General features: G+C 48.6%; 1 long non-coding RNA gene across 1 annotated transcript; it reads left to right on the top strand.

Annotated features, from left to right (window-relative positions):
* Positions 1–229: 229 nt before the first annotated feature.
* Positions 230–2,173, top strand: LOC141117268 (uncharacterized). Its single transcript, XR_012237134.1, has 2 exons — positions 230–1,046; positions 1,166–2,173. It is a non-coding gene; the product is annotated as an uncharacterized lncRNA (long non-coding RNA).
* Positions 2,174–6,598: the final 4,425 nt, after the last annotated feature.

Here is a 6,598-nt window from a genome sequence, read left to right as displayed (position 1 = left end):
AAGTTCCGGGACCCTGTGGGTATAGGGTGGAATTGATCTCAGCTTGGGGGGTGGACTGCCTTTACACCTCCTCCAGCCTGAGCACCTCCAGAGGCCGTGATTAGCTATCATCAGCGGACCGGGACACCTATGTAGAATATTTTGCATAGGTGTCCCGGTCCACCGATGATAGCTAATCACGGCCTCTGGAGGTGCTCAGGCTGTAAGAGATGTAGAGGCAGCCCCCCCCCCCCCCCCCCCAAGCTGACATCAATTCCACCCTATACCCACTGGGTCCCGGAACTTCTCCTTCAGCCCTGTGAGCACCTCCGGGTGCCCTGATTTGCTATCATCGGCGGACCAGGAAGCCTACGTAGATTATTTTGCACATGACCAGATATTTACTCCGTTAAGTTCCAGCATTTATTTTTAAACTGCCCATTAGGTGGCGCTTTTCCCTCTCTACACACACACAGGAGTACTGGGGGAAATCTCATGCGATTCGGACAGGAATTGCACCGCATTAGTGTTTAAATCGCATGCGATTTGCACCATTTTTTTTTTTTAGTTTTGACGCAAATCGCACCGCAAAGTATCGGTACTCGTACTTGCCGATAAAAAAAAAACAAAACACAGCATCGGTGCAACCCTAGCATTTTCAGACTGTGGCAGTTTCCAATTATTACGTTCACTTCGCAGAGTGTTATAAACGTGAACTCGCCATTTCAAAGGGTCGTCTGTTCCATCTCGAGAATTGTTCTCCCATCTGCAGTGCTGTCTGTGTTTTCTAGTATTTATTTGCGCTTAAGTTACAGAATTATCCCAGCCAGGAGCTGCGGGGAGAGATGGTGACATGGACGCACATCTGCGTCAGCCATCTTAGGGCCCGGTCACACCATGGCGATTACGTGCTACAACGCGGGATCACGGCGCGCAACAAGCGCATGAAAACTAGTTTCCATTATAATCTATAGAGCTCCCCACATCAGCCGGTTGCAATATAAGGCAAAGTGTTGCGTTTTTGAAAAATCCCGTTTGCTGCATCTTTTGTGCGTTCTGCTAAAAACGTCTACACCAGGGGGTAGGCAACCTGGGGGCCCTCCAGCTGTTGTGGAACTACATTTCCCATGAGGCATTGCAAGGCTGGCAGTTACAATTACTCCCAGAGGCATGATGGGACTTGTAGTTCTTCAACAGCTGGAGGGCCCCAGGTTGCCTACCCCGGTCTACACTACAGTCCATGTCAACACATGGAAAACGCAGTAGAAACGCATTAAACAATATTTCCAAATCACGTGCCCATATTTTCCATGTAAATGCAGGAAGTCAAACGCACGTAAAACGCATCTTGTGTTGCATTACAGTTTAACTCTGTGTAAAGTCAGAAGCCCCTGTATGCATTCCAGTGACAGCCAGGAAACACACATTTTCAGACCGCGGTGGTTTCCATTACGTTCATTTCACAAAGTCTTATAAACATGAACTTCTTTAAAGGGGTCGCCTGTTTCATCTCTAGAATTCTTCTCTCATCTGCAGTGCTGTCTGTGTTTTCTAGTATTTATTTGCCCTTAAGTTACATAATAATCCCAGCCAGGAGCTGAGGGGAGAGACGGCGACATTGTGCGTTTTCTATTGCGATGGTGTGATGGGGTCCCTGAAAGCAAAGCTTCTCAGTCGCTTGATGCATTTTTACACTTAGTGGTGCTTACGTTCACAATTTTTATTTAATTTGTATTTTTTAAGTTACATTTTTAATTTCTTAAAATTCCAAAATGTTTTCTACCTGATAGAAATGTAATGCGGTAACACAGAGGAGTTGAAGACCAGCCGATCGCATCTCGCTGCAAAGTGCGACCATGCGTTCCATGCTGAAGAATAATCAGGCCAGGTTAATGTGAGCAAGGATGAGAAGATACAATGTAAATACAGTATGAAGAGATACAATGTACTGTATATACCGGGGGAATGGATATATTGTGTATGCAGAAGTAATGGATATGATATATATATATACACAGGGAAAAGGATACAACGTATATACAGTATTGTACTCGGGTGGACGTTGTATGGGATGATTACAAATAATTGAATGTTTCGGAGAGTTGTGTGGAATATAGAGAATCCAGAATTATTCTATGAATTGTGTTTCTATCTCTGCCTATCCATGTTCTTCTAATAAAGCACAGTGACTACCGCTATTGTCTGCTGATATTCTGTGTGATATAAATCATCACTTTCAAAGTAAATCGCACCTTCTAACCGCTTAAGGACCAGCCAATGTGACTCGATCCCCGCAAATCGCAGTAGGTGTACATTGGCTCGGCCACAGCGGGTTGTGGGCGTGTGTGCCCACTGACCCAGCGGGGAAGCCAATCAGCGGGTGGGGCGAACTTGATGTCCGCCGGCCACCCGTGATCATCCCCCACAATGACAGAACGGGGATCTGCCTGTGTAAACAAGGTAGATCTCTGTTCTGACAGGGGAGATCACACAGATCCCGTCTTTCTGCTATGCAGGAAGACAGATCTGTGTGTTTCCCCAGTCACACAGTCCCCCCATACAGTTAGAACACACTTAACCCTTTGATCGCCCCTGATGTTAACCCCATTCCCCGCCGGTGTCAGTACAATAACAGTGCATATTTTTTTTAGCACTGATCACTGTAATAATGTCACTGGTTCCCCAAAAAAAGTGTCAAAAAAATGGCAGTTAGGTGTCAGATTTGTCCGCCGCAATGTCACAGTCCCGCTAAAAATTGCAGATCGCCGCCATTACTAGTAAAGAAAAAATGAATAATAATAAAAATGCCATAAATCTAATCCCTATAACTTTTGCCAGAAATGAATAAAAGAAAGAGGGCACACTGGCCTAGTGCATTATCCAATAAATATGTATTAAAAATGGTAAAGCAATTAAAATCTACTCACAGAGGTGATAAAATGCGCTCATCAGAACACAACGTGTGGCTGAACACTCCCAGACTGCTTGGAACCACCAGTGGGGGGGGCCGGGGGGGGCACCTAGCCTTGGTTCCTGCTGGCTGACATGTTTCAAAGGAAAGTCCTTCTCCAGGACCCTGAAGGAGACCTTCCTCAGTCTGTCATCGCTCAGTGACAGAATGTGGGGCCCGTCACATGCTTCGGGACATTTGTCTCCCTGTCATCCTTCCAGCAGGTGACTCTCATCCATAAGAATGAGATTGTGTCCTCCCCCCCCCCCATTCCTCCTGTGAGAGATGAGCACAGGGACCGGACACGTTTTTCAGTGGCCACATTTTTTATTCCTCAGCCAAAGTGGAATCTCCCAATTTTACTCTCTGAACTAAATTTGCTTGGAAAAAAAAAATGTTCTTCTTGTTTCTATTGAGGTTTTCTGTGTGTATTTAGGGAACATACTCAGTTCCATGTTTCCGTGCAACGCATGTTACAGTTATTGCCATTCACCTGTGGGGGGTCGTCAGGACACCCACGGAGCCGGTCCCACACCCTGCAGCGCAAAGGAGCACCACAATGATTACCGTGCCCCCCCCCCCAGCAGTGTAGCCCCCCTCCACAACAGCACCCCCAGCAATCACAGGCCCCCTCCACAGTTCCTCCCCGCAGCCATGCCCCCCCCCCCCCCACTCTCCTCACCTGCACAGTCCCATCTCCAGCAGGGCAGAGGCAGGACTTAGGGTGCTCTCCGTGCACCTCCTCCAGCCCCCCCACTTTGTGCACCTCCTCCAGCCCTCCCACTCTTTGTGCACCTCCTCCAGCCCCCTGCTCTCCGTGCACCTCCTCCAGCCCCCCCGCTCTCCGTGCACCCCCACTCTCCGTGGAACCTCCTCCAGACCCCCCGCTCTCCATGCACCTCCTCCAGCCCCCTGCTCTCCGTGCACCTCCTCCAGACCCCCCCTGCTCTCCGTGCACCCCCACTCTCCGTGCACCTCCTCCAGCCCCCCCGCTCTCCGTGCACCTCCTCCAGACCCCCCCCTGCTCTCCGTGCACCCCCACTCTCCGTGCACCTTCTCCAGACCCCCCCCCTGCTCTCCGTGCACCCCCACTCTCCGTGCACCTCCTCCAAACCCCCCGCTCTCCGTGCACCTCCTCCAGCCCCCTGCTCTCCGTGCACCTCCTCCAGCCCCCCCCTCTCCGTGCGCCTCCTCCAGCCCCCCCCTCTCCGTGCGCCTCCTCCAGCCCCCCCCTCTCCGTGCGCCTCCTCCAGCTCTTTAGGATGTTGTTCTGGGTTTTTATGACCTTCTGGATGAGTCGTCGTGCTCTTGGAGTCATTTTGGCCCTGGGGCTCTGAAGAAGGACTTTCCTTTGAAATGCGTCAGCCAGGAGCACCAAAGGCTAGGTCCCCACCCCACACACACACACACACTCTGTTCAGCCACTTGTTGTGGCCCGATGAGCGCATTTTATCAACTCTGTGTAAATTTTAATCATTTACCATTTTTTAATAAATATTTCTTGGATAATGCACTAGGCCTCTTTCTTTTTTTCATTTCTGCAGTGCTGTAAGGACAACCCCAGCCCTAGAGGGCAGCAAGGCCACCAGGGAACATCCATTCCACCAGGGCCATCTAACACCTGGCAAAAGGGGTAGTTGCCCTGGGCCCAGTCATCATTGTGAGGGCCCGAGCCAGGTGCCCCTTGAGCCCACACTGCCTGCAAATAGTTAATAAGTGGATTCGGGGGGGGGGGGGGGGGCAAGGAAGTTTTTGCCCAGGGTTCAATCAATATTAAAGACGACCCTGCATTCTACATAGGCATGGTGGTACAGTCACTATTCGGCCCATTCATGTATGTGCAGGAGTATTGCTGCCAATTACTGCCAGACCTGTTGAATCAAGAAATCACTTAACTAGAAGCTGGCTGACAAAGTGAAGCATGCTAAAAGATCTCAAAAAAGCAACATATCATTCCGCCATGTAAAGAAATTCAAGAACAGATGAGAAACTAAGTAACTGACATGTATCAGTCTGGAAAGGGTTACAAAGCCATTTCTAAGGCCCCTTTCACACGGGCGCACCGATCAGGTCTGTCAGTTTTTCAGGCGGACCCGATCGAACCCTCCATTCACTCCTATGGAGCGGTGGATGTCAGCGGTGACATGTCCGCTGTCATCCGCCGTTATCCGATCCTTTCTGCAAAATCCAGATGGAAGGAGGTCCTATCTACCATCCGTCTGGTGGATCGAACGAAGACGGATAGGCGGTCCCTTTTCATCCGATCTCCCCATTGAGGACAGCGGGACTGTCTCCGCTCTGCACAGTAGGTGGAGACGGACCCGTTATCCACCTGCTCAGTGGGGATCAGCAGAGCGATTCCCCCCCCCCGAGCAAGTAGATCCTGAAAATAAAAGGAGGCGCCCATGTGAAAGGGGCGAAACGTGCAGAATGAAAAAATTTGTTTAGTTTCAATTCGTTATTTACATAAATTCGTTTTGTTAAATTTGTTTTTGGAATTCGTTTGGTTTATTTGTTTTTTGAATCGATTCGAAAAGTTTTCAAAATTCAAATAGCTTTCTGATTTCCAAAGAGAATAAAATAGAATAGAAAAGAATAACAGAAAATAATAGAATATAATAGAGTAAAACAGAACAAAATAGGACAGAAAATACAAGAACAGAATAGAAAGATTATAACCATCTTCTGAAATTCAAATAAAATTTTAAAAGACAATAGAATAGAACAGAAATAATATAACCAATTTTCCAAAATTCAAATAGAATCAATTTGAATAGAAAAGAATAGAAAATAACACAATAGTATAGAAAAAAACTATAAAATAGAATGAATATAACCATCTTCCTAGTCTAGTCTATTCTTTTCTATTCGAATTTGAAAACTATTCTAATCTGAACACGATTCAAATTCAAATTTCGTCCGCATTTTTTTTTTTTTTTTTAGTTATTTTGTATTCGTTTCAATTCGGTACTATTATAATTCAGAAATTCGTCTGAATTTTAATTCGGAAAGAAACGAACTGCACATGTCTAAAAGGGGCCTTGGATTTTGGGACTCCAGCCAATCACGGTGAGCACCATTCTCCACCAATGGAGAAAACTTGGAACATTGGTGATCCGTCCCAGGAGTGGCCGGCCGACCAAAATGACTCCAAGAGCACGACGACGATCGACTCATCCAGGAGGTCATAGAAGAACCCAGAAGAACATCTAAAGAACTGCAGGTGCTGCGGGGCGCGGGCTGGAGGAGGGGCATGGAGAGGGGGAAACGTAGGCTAAGTGCTGTCTCTGCCCTGCTGGAGGTGGGACTGTGCGGGGGGGGGGGGGGGGCATGGCTGCAGGGGGCACTGGAGGAGGACTGGGATTATTGGGTGCACTGTGGAGGAGGGCTGGGATTGCTGGGGGCACTGTGGCGGTGGGGGGCGGGGGCTGCACTGTGGGGGGGGCAATGTAATCATTGCGGTGCCCTGCCCTTTGCAGTGCGGTCCTCTTTGTGTCTCAGTGCCCCTTTGTGCTGCAGTGTGGGAGGGACCAGTTCCGTGGGTGTCCCGCTGCCCCCCACAGATGAATGGTAATTACTAACATGCGCCGCCATGCGTTGTGGTGCACGGCAACGTGGCGCTGAGAATGAGCCCGAAATACACAGAAACTCTCCATAGAAACAAGAAAT

Source organism: Aquarana catesbeiana, linkage group LG13 (assembly GCF_042186555.1).
Source record: "Aquarana catesbeiana isolate 2022-GZ linkage group LG13, ASM4218655v1, whole genome shotgun sequence".
In the NCBI taxonomy this organism is placed as follows: Eukaryota; Metazoa; Chordata; class Amphibia; order Anura; family Ranidae; genus Aquarana; species Aquarana catesbeiana.
This window is presented reverse-complemented; position numbering and strand designations above follow the sequence as displayed.